Raw genomic sequence first — 18,554 nt, 5'->3', positions numbered from 1 at the left:
CTTTTACTCTCAGTACACCTATGACTGTGTCGCCACCCACAGCTCCAATCTGCTAATTAAATTTGCAGATGATGCTACATTGATTGGCCTTACCTCAAATATTAACGAGGCAGCCTACAGAGAAGTCATCACCCCGACACGAGAAAACAAGTGTCACAAAAACAAAGGATCTGGTTGTGGATTACAGAAGGAATGGAGACAGGCTAACCCCTATTGACATCAATGAATCTGGGGTTGAGAGGGTGAACAGCTTCAGGTTCCTCAGTGTACACATTAGTAAGGACCTCACGTGGTCGGTACGTACTGGCTGAATGGTGAAGAAAAGGACAACAGTGCCTCTTTCCCTTCAGATGGCTGAAGAAGTTCGGCATGAGTCTCCAAATCCTAAGGACTTTCTACAGGGGCACAATTGAGAGCATCCTGACTGGCTGCATCACTGCCTGGTATGGGAACTGTACTTCCCTCAATCGCAAGACTCTGCCAAGAGTGGTGTGGACAGCCCAGCGCATCTGTAGTTGTGAACTTCCCATGATTCAGGACATTTGCAGCGACAAGTGCGTAAAAAGAAGGATCATTAGGGACCCGAGTCACCCCAACCACAAACTGTTCCAGCTGCTACCACCCAGGAAACGGTACCGCAGCATAAATCCAGGACCAACAGGCTCTGGGACAGCTTCTTCCACCAGGCCATCAGACTGATTAACTCACACAGACACACTAAGCTATAATGACTGTTCTTTTGTATGTCTTACTGTACATACTATTTATTACAAATTACTATAATTGCATATTGCACATTCAGTCAGAGACGTAACGTAAAGATTTTTACTCCTCATGTATGTGACAGATGTAAGAAATAATAAAGTCAATTCAAATCAATTCAATACATTTTAAGCATAAAATATTATGAGCCAATCAATGAACTAGATGTCAGAGTTTTGGATTATTGATACAGATAAATGAGTTCCAAGGCTACCTGAGAAATTTCAGTTTGGGTAATTAACCATTTGGGAGTAAATCTAACATTGGTTTCATTAATTATGAAACTACAGTACTGTGGAAAAGTCTTAGGCACGTATATATAGCTAGGGTGCTGAAGACTTTTCCACAGTATTGAATTAATTTTATTTATTGCACTATACTGCTGCCGCAAAAAATACAAATTTTATGACATATGTGAGTGAAGGTAAACCTGATTCTGATATGGGTCTCTATTGTGGACTGAGAGTGAGAAGGAGGCACTGCAAGGGGAATCATGGTTGGGAAAAGGGGAAGGGATAGGGGAGGGAGCAGAGAGCACCACAGAAAAATTCTGTAATGACCAACAAACCAGTTGTTTGGAATCAAGAGGCCTTGCTTGGTGTTTCAGGACTGGGTCTGTCTGCATCCAAGCCACATTCCTCCCAGAGCAGCCCATCCTCTCCATTCCCAACATCCTTTGCTCCCAATAGATTTAGTCTCTGCTCCACGTAGACAAATACAGCACTTAGGCACCTTAGCTATATATATGTATGACTAAGACTTCTTGCATAGTACTGTGTCATAAAACCCCATTTAGTTCATTAATGTCCTGGAATGGAAATCTTCCAGTCTTGCCCATAGACTCCAGACCCATCAATGCAGTTGATCTTGTCTCAATTTAGGACAATTAGAGATTAATAGTGAATGCTACCATCTCTAGTGACCTGCATGTCCTGTGAATGAATAAGTTGCAGAATATAAATGATGTCAGTATGATATAAGGCTGTGGTAGCACTTTGACAAAGATTAAATTGTTCATCTTAAATCTACTATTACCTGAGCACTTTGAAATCACAAAATGTTACATCTAAAGTGCACTTCAGCATGGAGGCTGGTAGTACTTTACCACTTCAAATTCCATTAGTTGACTTGTGGTAAGGATGGGTTAGAATTTTAAATTAATTGTCCATATTAAATAATTATTTTCTGGAAATCTATCTGGAAATTTTCTGGAAATTTGTCTGGAAATCTATAATCCGTTAACATAAATATACTGTGAATATGAATTTTTGAAAATAGAATCAGACACTAAGATTTTAGTGATTCATAATTTGTTTTAATTTATGTTTATTACATTAAGATTTCACATTGGGGGAACGTTCTCACAAATAGAATTTAAAGGATTCATTTTTTCCACAATAATCCAGGAGCTTTCATGAACGCAGTTTTGGTGGTCTCCTCATTGTATAGCTGCCAAGCCTTGCCCCCAAGAACAGTATTTCCAGGAATCCCCTTATCATTATTGAAGGGATTCCTGGGAAAACTGGACCCTGAGGAGAAGGTCAATAGAAGATCGGAAATGAAGACCTGTGAATAAAGAACAACATTCCCAAGAGAAATATTATGCTATATTCCTTCTTTCATCACCAACAGAATAAAATATCTGGAAATACTTTGTAGATTTATTTTGGAAGCACATAAACAAATCTGATTTAAGATAGATTTATACCTTTATGCTGATATAATATGCAAGCTGTGCTTTGGGGATTCTGTAAAATATATTAATGATTTTAAGTTCATATTGAATTATTTATGATTGGAAACTCTAAGGCAAGAGATAAATACTACCCTCTTAAATGTTTTATGAGCTATACTGAATTCTACATTCTAATATGTGGAGAAAAGTCTCTGGGACTTCTGTGGGCTTGACTGGATCAGAAAAACAGGCATAAGAATAAACTTCTTACAGGAACTTTCAGGAGAATGAATCAAACATATTGAATTGCATATCCATTTTGTCACTCTTATTTCCTAAAGTTTCTTCCCTAGGATTCTTGTTCCATAAAATATACCTTCTTATCCTTAAACTAGAAAACCAGTGCTGATCTCTGCTGATCAGTAAGTCAATCAACACCTGAAAGAATATAATTGTTTTGTGTTCTTATAATTGCTTCCATCTAAGATATTACTCAAAATGTCTTATTCAGCTGCTGTTAAATGCTTAATTTTCTCAACTGTCCTACTTCCACCGTTTGTATTTCAGATTACCAATACCCATGGCTTTCACTTGAATATCATTCATCCAAGTTAATTTTCCTTTATAAAATCTGATATGATTTAGTAGATATAAAATATAGATTTGAATTTGATTATTTCCAATTAAAAGTATGTTCTGCTACAAATTAAACGTCCTGAGGACTAAAGTACCAATTATCTAAGTAGCCATTGTCTAGAATCCTGTTGGAACACAAATCCAGCATGTGCCCAGCTGATAATGAAAGTTCACAGCAGCCTTGTCAACATGTCCAAATTTTAGCACTTGTTTCCCAATCCTTAAGTGCAAACTGCCAGCCTGGTCGAATTTGAACTGAACCTGGAGAACTTACAATTGTTTTTGAAGCCAACTAACATTAACCCAATGCTTACAGTAGGTCCCTCAGCACTAAAATCACAAAAGTAACAATTGAATAATTTTATTTGCATCTTTGTTTTGCATACTGGAAACGGAGTATAAATAGGAAATATTGTTATTACTATTGCTTATCTAGTTGTATTTTACCAAATTCAAACATGTAACTACTTTGATGAGAAATTTGTAATTCAGAGCTATTCTTTCTTAAATTTCCTTTTTCTTTCAAACAAAATCTTGTCCAATTACATGCACTGGTAAATGGAACTAAAGTCATGGCATAATAGTAGCTACTCATTCTATTAAGCTTCTGAAATTTGGTTCTGTGGAAGTTGATAAGAAGCAAATTTCAGAATTAGAGTAGAACATGCAGTTGCTGTTTTATAGGAGCATACACACTGAGGTGAATTCTAGACCATTGTGCTTTACCGAAATCTTTTATCTTACTTGGAACTATACTGAAAGTACTTCTGTGAATTGTTAGTTTAGAGTTAGTCTCACGGAAGGGGGGCAGGAAATGGATTGGGAGTTGCCCCCTCACAAAAGGAGGCTCACAAAACTTTTGAGTATTTACTCATGAACTCTCCCTACTTAAAGTTTCTAACTAATACCCCTGATTGGATAAGAATCTTGCAATTATGTTTAAATTCTGAAATATTATACCAACAATTAAAGAGATGAAAAACATGCAATCTAATGTCAGTGAGGAAAGAATAACATTGAGGATTAATTGCTGCCAATTACTAATACCCTGTGACAGTAACAAATGGCACCCTTTTCAAGTTAAAAAAGACTGTTTTTAAGCATGAAATTACCATATGCCATAATATTATGTGTATTAATATACTTTTCACGAGACAACTGCACACTGTGATGTTGCTCTTGCATTTTTGTTAAACAAATTTGTTCCTGTAGCAAATACTTTCTCTGCTCTCAGCAGCAGCACAATTATGGACAGGAAAAGAGCCGGAACCATGAGAAGATGACCTCCTGATAGGGAACATTTTGCACGTTCCCATGGGTTTGTACAAATGAAGTCTGGCTGTCGTTGAGATAATTTTTAATGAATTTGTGTGTAACAAGAAAAACTGCACCTCCTCCCTCCTTAGTACAAATCTATCTAATTCACAGTGCTTTTAGAATCTGAAAATCTAAGCTCTCGTTAGACAATTTCTTTTGTATCTTCATATGTGCATCTTGTCTTTACTACCCAACTTTTATGATAAGGTTTTCTTTTTAGTAAATAAAATTAACCTGATTACTTTGAAAGGGTTATGACTTTAAATATGTATTTTATTATTCGACAATAAACATATTATAGTGTTTGCCTCAAAAGAAGGAAAACTCATCAACGATCTTTTTATAGATGCAATAAGCAGGCTTACAGATAACATTACCTCCAGGCTGTGCGTTGCTGTCCCGCTCTTCATTCCAGGCCATTGCTGCAGTGTCCATCCTCCAGAGCTACAGTGCTTCATCTCAGACTCACAACTGACCAGAGATGCAGCACTGCACCTATGGCTGATTCACATGTCAGGCCTCAAGTTTAATTGTTCATTCTGGAAGCCTATGCCCTTTGCTGTTGAGTGAGGTAACTGTTGAGGACTCTCAACTCTGATGCCCTGAGCTGTAACAACCTTGTGCTAACTGCTACGCTACCGTGGAGCCTAGTGAAAGCCCTTTAAAAAATTTCTTGTCATCTTTTTTTAGACAGTGAGGAACAGGAATAATTATTTGGGCCCCACAAAAAATTTATTGCTTTTACTTGTGCCTTTCCGAGAAAATAAGCATAAATCATGAATTTTACTTTCGCTGGAGAACTTTCACTGTTTCTCCTTTCTGCTAATCTTTTTTGGCCAAAACATTTTACATAATTAAAATCTCTTTTGTTTCTCTAGCACTTTGTGAACGATGGAATATTTGAAACAAAAATAGCATGTTGTTAACTTTATAGTTCTCCTTCAATTCAAACAAGCAAAAGACGAAAACCCTGAGGCAATGCATGTGATTCACTCAATGCAATCTGGCCTGTATTAAATTTTCAAAACTGTACTTCCTGCTCAAATGTAAAATAGCAAAAGCAACTTGTGGAAATAATGAAATTAGCATCTAGCCAGATACTTTGTCCCAGTGTTTCACGTTTGATGACCTTTCGCCTTTGTATTTGCGTTGGCTGCCCACTGAGAATGCCTTGGTTCCTTGTCCGATCGTGAACAATCATGGGTGGTCACACCTTCATGAAACAAAAGGGAAAACACTTAAATTTCTACTCCAAATGAAATTAAGTGCATATTAAATTTGTTCAAAAATAATTGAATTTGCCATGTTAAGTGTTTCAGCTTTTTCAACTGAATATTAGTATTATTTCAAAGTTAAATTATATCAATTAAAGCATTTAGGAGTGAATAAATGTCAGTATTAAAATTGATTTATGGTTAATATTGATAACATATAAAGATGCTCAAATGATGTACTATCCTGAAAATATTATGATGATTGCTAACGTCGATATTTCAGAGCAATTGAATACTCCTCAACTATCTAATAATGAATCAAATAATCACAGTTACAAAAGTGACCATGCGAGTTTCGGCTATAGGTAATCCTTTTCAAATATATATTTGCTCCTTTCATGTCCTTTTTTAAATTCATAGTTTAGCTTATTTAGTGCTGTGCTGCAGCTTTTTTCCTTCCATTCCCACACTTCTGCGTCACGATCTTTTTTTGTCTTGCAGGAGCAAAGCACCATTTTTCCCATGTGAGATTTAGCATTTCTCCCAGGAGTTAGCTAGTTTGTTGACCAGATGGTTTAAGCTAAGTTGTCAGCCCTTCAGAAGTTTTTTTTCCCCAAGTTCTTAGCTAAGTAGAAAGAATAAGATTCTCATGACATAGAAATACAAAGTTGGAATGTGATTAAGTCACAGCTTTGTCATTTAATGAGATCTTGACTACACTTTTCCATCAATTCCATTTTCCCACCCAATGCCATTTCTCCCAATTCTTTTGTAGTAAAAATCAATCTCAATCTTGAATGTACTCAAATATTCCGAAGTAAAGCATTTTGAAGAAGCACTGTAGGATGTATAAGTTTACCTGTAGGCAGAGTTAACTAACTGATGCTGCTGTTAGTTGTAAGCGTATACTATATGGTGTGTTCTGTTGTAAGCTGTTAGTTGACTGAAAACTGCATTGTCAAGGAACACTACACATATATTATCCCTTGACTAAAACACTTTTGTTTCTTTCTCCAATGTCGAAATATTCTTTTTTTGAAGCAACTGTTTTGTATCAGAGATTTATCACATGAAACTGAGAAGAAATTCAGTATGTAAAGTCATTTCCAGTGGACAGGATGGATGAGATCTATAGTGAGATCCAACAGCCACAAAGGAAGTTTTGCAATGCTCCATAGAGAGTGAAGGGCACGACGAGGCACAGAAGAAGTCATGGTCATCTATTGCAAATAAGGAATAACTCAGTTGTGATGACTACTCATACCACTGGACAGACTTTCGAAGTCAAGAGAGTGTAACTACCCCAGTGCAATAGTTTTTCCACTTTAAAACCCTCCTGCACATGTTTACTGTCATCGTTAGATATGACAGGTAACCACCAGCAGGATTGGCAGTGTTCTAAATTGTTCTGTATTTCGGATAAATACAAAATTCATTACTCAGTTAAATGGTAGTTTGTCCTTGTTATATCTTTTAAACTATTTCCATAAAATGTTGGCTAATTGGGCAACAGCTTAATTGGGACAAAATGTTCTGGTCCCAATGTGTCCCAATTAATGAAAATCCACTGAATTGAGATAGACAGGGACTGGTTAGAGATAGTCAACATGGCTTTGTGTATGTTAAGTCATGTCTAATCAATCTTATAGAGTTTTTGAGGAAGTTACCAGGAAAGTTGATGAAGGCAAGGCAGTATACATGGTCTATAGCAAGGCCTTTGACAAGGCCCCATATGGGAGGTTGGTGAAGAAGGTTCATTCGCTTGGCATTCAAAATGAGGTAGTAAATTGGATTCATGGAAGAGGCCAGAGAGTGGTAGTAGATGGTTGCCTCTCTGACTGGAGGCCTGTGACAAGTTCTGTGCCAGAGTTCTATATCAATGACCTGGATGATAATGTGGTAAATTGGATCAACAAATTTGTGGACACCAAGATTGGGGGTGTTGTGGACAGTGAGGGAGACTATAAAAACTTTCAGCGGGATCTGGACCAGCCGGAAAAATAGGCTGAAAAATGGCAGATGGAATTTAATGCACTCAAGTGTTAGGTGCTGCACTTTGGAAGGACCAGGCAGGGTTAGGCATTGAGGACTGCAGTAGAACAGAGGGATCATGGGAATACAGACCCATAATTCCTTGAAAGTAGCATCACAGGTAGATAGAGTCGTGAAGAATGCTTTTGGTATGTTGGCCTTCATAAACCTATGCATTGAATACAGGAGTTGGGATGTTCTGTTGAAATTGTATAAGATATTGGCGAGGCCTTATTTAGAGTATTGCATGCAATTTTGTTCACCTACCTACAGGAAAGATGTAAAAAAGATTGAAAGAGTGCAGAGAAAATTTAGAAGAATTTTGCTGGGAATTGAAGATCTGAGTTACAGGGAAGGGTTGAATAGGTTAGGACTTTATTTCTTAGAAGGTAGAACAACTTCATTTTATCTGCAAAAAGCAGAATTTTCTGGTGGCCAACCATTTTAATTCCAATCACCATTCTCATTTTGACACATTGATCCACAGCCATCTCTACTGCCATGATGAGGCCACTCTTAGGTTGGAGAAGCAACACCTCATATTCCGCCTGGGTAGTCTCCAACTTGATGGCATGAACATTGATTTATCCAACTTCAAATAATTTTCCTCCCTCTAATTTTTCTCCCTGCCTCTGGTATCGGTGGGTGACAGGGAAACCCAAGTGGTGTTGTGAGCCTGTGAAGAAAAATGTTCTGTGATAATAGGAGGTGAATGGGACTAGTAGGAACGTTCTCAGACCTGGCATGCTGTCAATGGGCAAAAGTGCATCCTTCTGAATCATAAGGGAATACGGAAATTAATTGCATGATGTCCCAGTGGGTTGGAATGCTTCAGGCAGCAGTTCTTGATGAGACTCATTGCTGGAAATATTGAAGAGTGTCAGGGCTGATGTGGCAATGAGCAATCTGCCTCTCCAACGTTGGCTGGATATCAGAAATAGACAGCCATCAAAAACAAGCTGCAAGACTCAGATGCCAAATGATAAGCAATCTGGTCCCAGCGGCTCCATAGATGCTTCATTCAGCATGTTGTGTTTGTTGCTCTGGCTCCAGTATTTCTATTATCTTCAATGGTGCAGGTAAGGCACTCTCAAGCCAACCTGCTTTCTTCTATTGTCATCTGTTTTCAAGATCAAGACCCAGCGTAACTTTCAGCTGTGTTTTCAAGATCCAGTGTTGCAGTTACAATGTCAAATGTGGGTTCCACGTCAATTGACATTATGATTACATGCCTGGAGTCATTTTTATGTTAGAATGTCATTGTGATTCAAGGTGGCCTTTGTTGCACTAGAACATGTTTGTCATATTTCTTGTTCAGTTTGACGCTTCACTTATGTAATTAAAGGTCACTTTTGTTGCCCATGGATGTGTCGGTCATATTTCTTGATCTGTTTGACACTTCACCTCAATTGCATATTCACAATAAAGACTAAGCTTTTTAATTTCTTGCTGATAAATCATGCCCTTCTAATAGAAAGGAGACAATGGGAAACAGATGGTTTTTGGTGACTAACAGCATTGCATATTTATTAAGTGTTATTCTTCAACCTCACACCATAAGACTAGCTTACAAGATGACCTTTTAATAGCATGATCTAATTGTTGCAATCTTTTCTGAAAACCCCAAATCCATTTCTGCTTAATATTATAAGCTACATAGTTGTTTTGAAATTGTAACCTGGACCATGGTCAATAACTTTAATCCTTCTCTTTCTTATCATATCCACCTCTGGTTATTCGATGTAGCCAACTTGAAAAGCAGCAGTAGTCACTATGGTCGATCCTTTTTATCTATAATTTACAGTATTTCCTTCTTCGACTACCATGAGATACTTCTCTTCTGATATTAAAATATGTTGCAAAGTCTTATTGTTCAAGCAAGTCACCTAAATTTTCCAATGCTTTTGTATTCACACAGAACCAGATGTTAAATATTTGCTCTTCTAAAAAGGCCCGCAAGTAAAATAGACACACTGGACTTGATACATATTGTATTTATATAATTACTGCCAGAGTGTTTTAACAGCTCAGGTCATTTGTCTTACCTAGACGTGTTAAATAAATTACTGTTCTTTACACATACTTTTACTTGGCCACTAAGTACTTGTGCTCATTATATAAATACATGATGATTGACAGCCATTTTAATTATAAACTGTGTTTCATGAAGCCGGCACATTGGAATCTCAACTGTAATCAAAGTTTTCCTCTGTTTACATTCAGTACTGATATACAGTATCTAAAATAACAAAATAATGTAGCTGAGTAATTCATCACATCAGTGACTTTAAACATAAGAAGGCCCATCTATTGCCATTCTGCTACTTTGATGTTGTCTTTAAAATTTGAATCATTTGATAAAAAAGAGTGTACCTTACATGCAAAGAGTTACAAACTTTACAACTGGGTTTAAATCCTAGAACTCTCCACTCAAAACTGTATGAATCTCTTTTCGTGGACTGCATCATTACAAGATTAGTTTCCATCACTTTCTCAGGAACAATAGAGGCAATGGAATGCTAGCCTTGCCAGTGACTCCAGGCTCCTAAGTACATACAGTATATGCATAAAGAGATCCCTGGTTCCATCTGTGTAAAAAGAACACTTCTTTATGAACATCAAACAAATTACTGTTTCTCCTTTTTCCACACCTACTGCTTTGGCTGGCTAAGTATTTGCACCATTTTCAGATTTTATTCCTGTTTTCTTCCCCTCTCCTGTACCACTGCACAGAATTGGTGAACAATAGCCAAAGATGATGAGATACTGTTTATTTTATTGTAAAAAATCTGGAGAGGATGCAGGAGTGGGCTCTCAGTTGGACAAATATTGGCGAGTTAACTTTCCTGATTGACAGACCATTGTGTACACGATTGTTCCTAATATTAATAAATATGCAAAAACAGTTCTAATACATTCAATTTTAAAAAAGACTGTAGTGCTGGAAATCAGGAATGTGGAGAAAATGTTGGAAATACTCAGCACGTGAGGCAAATTCTGTGAAAGAAAAATTAACATCATGCTTGGGTTAAAGTCTGTTCTTCAGGATTGGGAGGTAGAGGTAAAAAGCAGTTCTGAATTGTCTTACTGCTTACTTCTCGCCAACCAGCAGTGAAAGAACTCACTGCTTTTTGAACACAAGCACACGCAACTGATGCTATTTCAAAACTGTTCCAAGCATTCTGTAGTGTCTAACAGCCACACATGTGCACATATCTGACTGTAGTTGGGAACTGTTCAGAAGCAGTCTCCTGCCCCAATTAAGAGGCATAGAGTCCCAAATAAATGAAGGGAATCCCAGCTATTTCCATAATTAGTTTTTGTTCTTTAAGAGTTGTCCCAAATAAGTGGCTGCCCTGATTAACCAATGGCTCAAATAACCAGAATCTGCTGTAAATGAAAGTGTAATGAATTGAAGACAAATAGGTCTGTAATTTGGCCGTCTTAGCTTATCCTTTTAATGCATAGCTACTTGACACATGGCAGGGAAGGTTTTCATGAGGTGGGTGCTAAAGAAAGGGGCTCAGGCAAGGGTTACAACCATGTATCCCCTATGTACGGCATATGTGAATGTGCTATGACCATGCAGCAAAAATTGGCCTCCTATCATCCTGGGTCTCCTTACGACTAGATCAAGACCTCAGTCCCTTAAAATTGATGGGAAGCTTTTGTGCAGCAGCTGCCACTATGTAGAGAATTGAGACACATCATAAGATTTTTTCTCTTCAGAACCTGAGTGAAAGCAAGCCATTCTCACTCTCAGGGGAGAAGAAAAGGAGAGTAGAATAATATTATTAATCTTCCAGGTATATTTTCTTCAGAGAAACTAAAAATAAATCTTAGTTTCAAATAAACTGTAAATCATACAGGTTATTTCAAAGCATTTGATGTGAAATAACAGAACAATAGGCTATTAATTTGATATTGGTCTGATTAGGGAAGTTGCACATTGTTTTATAGGCATCAATACTTCAGTGATTATGCAGAAAAAAGCTGGAGTTACGCTACATTTTTAAGAGTAATGTGCAGGTGTTCCTACTGGCATATGAGACTCAAGCCAGGAATGATTGTCAATATTAAATAGATGCTGTTAGTACGATGTGTCAAGGAAATAAAGCTAAGATATTGTGATGGCTTTGGTAATACAAGTTTTATGAGACACTCTGCTTTTATTGTAGATGTATACATGAGATTTTACATGTCATAGCAAATAATGGCATGCAGATTGAAGAAGAAGCCTTCTCTAATATATTTGGTATCTTTTCATGTGAATGCTGCAGCTTAGTATGACTCCAAAAAAATTTACACCTTTGCGTATATCCCACTTGCAAAATATCTGTAACAAACTGATGGCAACCATCTCATTTGTGAGCTAAGCTCCAGGGTAAAAGAGTGGTCTCTTTCTCCCAAAGTCATAAAGAAAAGGAGAAAAAATAGAGAACAGTAGAGTATTATAATAGATTCTTTATTTATATTATGAAAATTGAGGAAGATATGTATCAGGCGCATTGAAAAAGAAGATTTTCCTAACACGTACTTCTTGAATTGTAAAATTGACTGTTAACGAAAAAAAGCACATCAATTTCTTTTGAACTTTTAAAAGACAGAAAGGAAGGTAATTTATCTGGGACATTTGTTGAGATTTCTGGGACTAAGGATTTGTAAACCATCTGCAGTGAGAAAAAGCAGCAGCTGTCAGTGAAGCCCAACCCCTTTTTCATATATAAACCCAGACATAGTAAATTTCAATACCATGAAAGGAAATGCTTTACTTTCGAACTGCCCAAGAGTTCATGTTATTCTTTATTCCTGTCTCCAATTCCAGACATCTTTTCTACTTTCCCACAGTTAATTTGTGCATTCTGTCTGTAAAAAGTGGGCTGGGATGTGTCATATCTTTGTTGTGCTGAGAACAGTACGCAGATAGAGCAAAGAGCTTCTAGTCAAGAGTGCTTGCATTTTTGGTCATTTAGCCGCAGGGTCTCCTTAACTTTCTTTTCAAACCATTTCTGGTGCTTTTAGGCGGAGAAGCCAAGAGTCTCTTTGAAGGTGTTAATTATGGTGAACTTCAAGGCAATTCAAATGCTTCGTGTCTCCAATTGGATGCTCCACGTGTAAAGCTTATCTGAAGGATCATTGAAACCTTCACCTTTAGAGTCTTAGAGTTATGCAGCACAGAACAAGGCTCTTTGGCTCACTATGTCCAAGTTAACCATCAAATACTCATCTGTTTTAATTCCATTTTCCTGCAATTAATCCTATGTATTCTATGTCTCAGTAATTGAAGTGCTTTGATACTTAAATTTTGTGACTACCTGACTTTAACCACCCCCCCCCCCACCAAGTAGAAATTTCCATTTGCTATCCTCTGGGTAAATGAAGTTCCTCCTCAGATTCCCGCAGATATTTTACCCCTTACCATAAATCTATGCTCCCCAATTTTAGACATCTCTGCTATGATTAAAGGTGAAGAATGAAGCACTAATTTTCACATGAGAAAATGTAGCTATTTCAGCACCAAATTGGTGGGATCCAGTACTTTGATATAGAGATCCTTCCAATCTCTTACCAGGCAGAATGGAATACCCTCCAAGAAGCAACTCTATAGGCACCTGAAGGCAGATGAAATCCTATAACCTGAAGAAGGTAGTGGATGGAGACAACACAAGAGACCCATCAACTCGCTGATAACCATAACATGTCTGGAATCTTTAGTGGGGTTAACACCATCACCCGAAGCCTCAAGAGTGCCAAGAAAAAAGATAAACTTATCAAAAACAAGAAGGCAGTTCATGCATTCTGGAAAGAACACTTCAAAGAATTCCTCATCTGAAATGAAATCCCTTGACTTCTTTCCACAGAGAATAAGTTGGTCTCACCATCAATTTGACTGAGAAAAGTTTAGAGTGACCATAGATGAGCAATAAGGACTTGGCAACAGAATCCTATCAACGAAAAGGAACTTCAGTCATAAATTTCTCACAACTGGGAGGAGAAAGACATGCCTGGGACTTGAATTATAATCATCTTCAAAACAGAAGGCAGATCAGATTATGGAAATTACAGAGTGATTTCAATGCTGTCTGCCACAGGATAAATCATTACCACGGTCCTGCTCAATTACACTTGTCCAGTTAGTGAACATCTACTCACTGAACTTCAGTAGGGATTCAATTCATCTAGAGGCCCAGTGGAAATTAGGTTTATCACACTTTAACTCCAAGAGAAATGCAGGCAGCAGTACCACACAATCTCTTTTTTTATAAATGTAAGTCTTTGGATTTATTTGCCCATAAAAATTCATTTCCATCTTTCACCAGATTCAACAATAGTATGCAAGCCATGATTTTAACCATCAGAAGACTAATCGTTTTCTCAGTCTTTTCAGGACAAATGGGAAACTAGTCAACCAATGTCAGCTCCATTCCAGAAGTAAGGTCACCCCAATTTCAATCATCAAGCTTCAAAATGTAGAAGGACCACATTTGCCCCACCAGCCTTCTCCTGAACACAGAACTCCATGTCATCCTTGATTCTGAGGGTCTGCTTAAGAAGAGTCCGGATAAAGACTACAAATAATTGGAAGAAATATGAAGTTTATTCACTAAAACAAAGGAGAACTTATACCACTCACGCGCCCCCCAATCCCCCTTACATCGGCAGCACAGCAGTGAAAACTGCAAGTGCCTTCAAACTTCTGGGAGTGTATTTCACCCACAACCTCTCATGGCCCCAGAAGACATCCTACACAGTCAGGAAAGCTCAACAACTCCTTTACTTTCTGAGGAGGCTGAAGAGAGCTGGGCCTTGCACATCCATACTCACGTCATTCTACAGATGTGTAGTAGAGAGCATCCTAACAAGTGCATCACTGCTTCATGCAGAACCTGTCCTGTGGTGGACAAGAAGGCTCTATAATGAGTAGTTAAAACTGCCCAGCCTACCTGCTATCAGGGACACATAAACAGAAGTGCTGGAATCACTTTTTTTCAAAGTTTCAAAGTACATTTATAATGGAATTATGTATACAGTGTATAGCCCTGAGACTTATCACATAATCAATCAATGTATATAAGCTTTCTTATGCACAGTATTGTGCAAAAGTCTTGGGTACACACACACACACGTGTGTGTATGTGTGTGTGTGTGTGTGTATAGTGTGCCTAAAACTTTCACAGTGTGCTCAATTTGTCAATGTTGAGCGGAGAGCGAGTTTTAAAATCTGGCAGGAGCAAAGGTTGTTTGTAAAGGCAAGATGGAGCACTATGGTAGAGGTGTAGGACAGTTGTCAGAGAAGGAATGCCATGTGTGGGTGTTGTCATGGGTGCAGACAAACCCAGCTCTGAGATACCAGGCAAGGTTATTTTATTCCAAACAATTGGTCTATTGATCATTACAGAATGTCTCTCTGGTCATTTGAGCTCCTTCCCCTCACCCTTCCCTTTCCCCCAACCATGATTCTCCTCTCTGCGCCCCCTTCGCACTCTCAGTCCACAGTAGAGACGCATATCAGAATCAGGTTTATCATTACTCACGTACGTCAAGAATATGGCAGCAGTACTGTGCAATATATAAAATTATTACTGTACTGTGCAAAAGTCTTAGGCACCTTAGCTATATATCCACTCCTACGACATTTGCACAGCACTGTTTATATATTTATTGTGTGTTTTATTATTATTATTGTGTGGGTTGTGTGCAGTGTATGGGGTGTCCAGGGAGGGGTAGCACCTCTAATGGCAGGCTTGTCCTGCTTCGTTCGCCCAGGGGCAGCTCGTCTACCTACAAGGTCCAACAGCCAAGAAGGTGATGCGGCAACGCCTCATGGAGAGCACAGGGCAAGACAAGGCACAGATGGTATCACGGTTATCCACTGCAACCCAGGAAGTCACCAGTCATCATGATTTTTAGACCAGTAGACCTAGATTTTTGAGGTCGAGAGAGAGGAACTGCCCTGCTGCAATAGCTTTTTCACTATAAAACTCCTTCCGGGTAGGAAACATCATCATCGGAAAGGACGGACAATCAACACATTATTGCTATGTTCTTTATCTTTTGTGGGTTTTTTTGTGCTGCATCGGATCCAGAATAACAATTATTTCGTTCTCTTTACACCTACGTACAGGAAATGGCATTAAACAACCTTGAAATTTGAATTTTCAATTAAAATTTATTTTTTCTGTTGGTTAACTTTTGTTCCCTGGGGAAGATTCCATCAGTTATTACAAGACGGCAAAAGAACAGCATATTTTGATTATTTGTTGCAAAAGTAAAGAAGATCAAAGTTGTTATGAACTGATAAAGGATTACCCTATGGACAGATAGCAGTGAAAATCTTTGCTTTATATGCCATTCAAACAGATCCTTTCAAATATAATTATATCATGGTAGAATTAAAAATAAAAAACAATATAAGACTGAAGAATATAGTATTACAATTGCAGAGAAAGTGCATTGTAGTTAGATAAATAAGGTGAAAGGGTCATAACAAGTTAGATTGATAGTTGAAGAATTTGTCTTTATCATACAGTTTGTCCATTCAAGAGTTTTTTTAACAATGGATGGAAGCTGTCCTTGAATCTGATGGTATGCTTTAGTATCTTCTGTCTGGTGGAAATGGACAGAAGAAAGAATGAGTGGAGTAGGAGGGGTCTTTGATCATGTTGACTGCTTACCTGAGACGGAGTTAATGGAAAGGAGTCTGGTTTTTGTGACAGACTGGGCTGCATTCACAACTCTCTACGATCCCTTGCACTTGTAGTCTTAGGCTGAGTAGTTGCAGAACCAACAGTGGTGCATCCCAACAGGAGGTTTTCCATGGTGCTTCTGTTGAAACTGGTAACTGTCATAGGGGATATGACAAAATTCCTTAGCCTTCTGAAGATCACAACTGGTGTGATAGTGTTCTTTCTTGACCATAGCATCTATGTGGTTGGACTAGGGCAAGGTATTGGTTATATTTACATCTAACCAATAGAACTTGAAGGTCTCTGTCATCTCTACATTTCAGATATCTACAAAGCATCTAGAAATAATTTTCTTAATAATCATGACACTGGGAGTTGATCACAGGATGTTTATGTCCAAGGGAATACTTTGTTTAAAAATTATCTTTTAGGTTTTCAGATGCTGTATGATTTTTATGCCAGTCCCAGTTTGTCAGGAAGGATGTTTGGAGATACATTTTTACTTCTGATAAACTATCTATAATATGTCATTACGTGCCAATTATTGCGAAGTTTCCTAATTAAATGCAATCATCTCTGATAATTAGGATTCCTGTTTCCTAGAGGAAACTGTTAAAGATCTTTTGTAGAATCATTGCAAATGGGTTCGACACACCCAACAGAGCTACAGTATGTAAACTGTGTGCAGGAACCATGTCTTGATGAACATGTAATTTGCTGTTGTTATCGTAACACTATTTTTTAATGTTGGATTAATAGATTTTTCTGACTTTGCCAACAATTATCTGTGGTTCAAATTCCAAAGGAGAAAGCATAAAAATGTTGAGATAATGAATGGTCAAAGTTCATTTTTGTTGTAAATAATATCAAAGTTTATTTTACCCTCTGGAGATGAAATATCTGAAAATTCTCTGCCTCATGTGTTGAAATGCTTGTAGAGTATTTAGCTGTATGGTTGAAAATTGACTCTTTGCCATTTGCTTTCCTTCTCATTAACTCAACAGCTTTCAAGCTTTCAGGCTCCCTGCACTATCTTCAGTATTTACATAAAGGGAAATTCTGAAGGCATTAAAACAGAACATTCTGGAAATCTTCAGGCAGCAAATGAAGAGAAAGAAGCAGAGTTAAGGTTTCAGATCACTGTTGCTCCTTTTCCTCCTCCCTCCTTCCTCTTTCCATCCTCTCTCTCTAATATACTATACAGTCCTATCCTGGACCCACAAGTTCTATTGCAGGTGGAAAATGTATATGTGGTAGAGGTGGTGCTGATGGCAACCATGGCTGCATTTCTCCTGGCTCTCTTCTGCTGTCTTCTGGTTGTTCTTTCCATCTCCAGAATATGAAACCCATCCTTACATAGCTGTCGCCAAGTGTTACGGTCATCAGCAACATCCTCCAGGTCCTCAGGTCTGATCTTGCACTTTCTTCATCTGATCCTTATAGCGCTTCTTCGGTCCTCCTCCTCCACCTGAGCGTCGACCATGATGTAGCTGGCCGTATAACACTCTACAGGAGAGCATTCGCTCTGAGGATAGTGGCATTGACAACGACATCCAGAGCTGCATTAAACAGGCATCGGCTGCCTTTGGGAGACTTCGGCGTAGAGTCTTTCAGAACAGGAGCCTTCGTCCCTCCACAAAGGTCACTGTATACCAAGCGGCCTGTGTCACCACACTCCTTATACACACACACACACACACACACACACACACACACACACACACACACACACACACACACACACACACACACACACACACACACACACACACACACACACACACACACACACACACACACACACACACACACACACACACACCTATATCCTGCACCTTTTGTTTTTTAATTTCAGATTTTCAGAACTTGTTGCATTTTTGCCTATTGTAGGAACAGTTCTCTAAGTGGACAATTAGTATCACATTTTTAGTAATTGTTTGAATGTCACTCAGCTGTTTCTGAAGAACTCCAAATAGGTGTAATTATCATCCTGTCTATCTTTTGCCACAGTTCCTTCTATGCTGAAAATATATGTATTCTGCTGAGACAATATCGCATCTTCATGAAAGAACTTTGGACACTTATTGCTAGGCTTTTGAGAGGAAAGAAAGATATTGGCTCAGAGGATGTCAAACTTAGAGTAGATGGTTGAAACCCCATTTTGGATATCCCCAAGTGAAAGGTAAAGTGCAGATGCTAATCACACCTTGCGCAGTTCTTGCAATCAGACAG

At 38.2% G+C, this 18,554-nt stretch overlaps 1 long non-coding RNA gene across 3 annotated transcripts in view; it reads right to left on the bottom strand.

Annotated features, from left to right (window-relative positions):
* Positions 1–2,055: 2,055 nt before the first annotated feature.
* LOC140739382 (uncharacterized) overlaps positions 2,056–18,554 on the bottom strand; it is a 39,894-nt gene continuing 23,395 nt past the window's right edge. For 2 of the 3 annotated variants that reach the window (XR_012101616.1, XR_012101615.1), the window contains one exon: positions 2,056–5,603. This is a non-coding gene — a long non-coding RNA (uncharacterized lncRNA). The remainder of the gene's footprint in view (positions 5,604–18,554) is intronic. The other variant, XR_012101617.1, reaches the window with a different exon arrangement.

The sequence above is a fragment of the Hemitrygon akajei genome, chromosome 15, assembly GCF_048418815.1.
Source record: "Hemitrygon akajei chromosome 15, sHemAka1.3, whole genome shotgun sequence".
NCBI classification, from domain to species: Eukaryota; Metazoa; Chordata; class Chondrichthyes; order Myliobatiformes; family Dasyatidae; genus Hemitrygon; species Hemitrygon akajei.
This window is presented reverse-complemented; position numbering and strand designations above follow the sequence as displayed.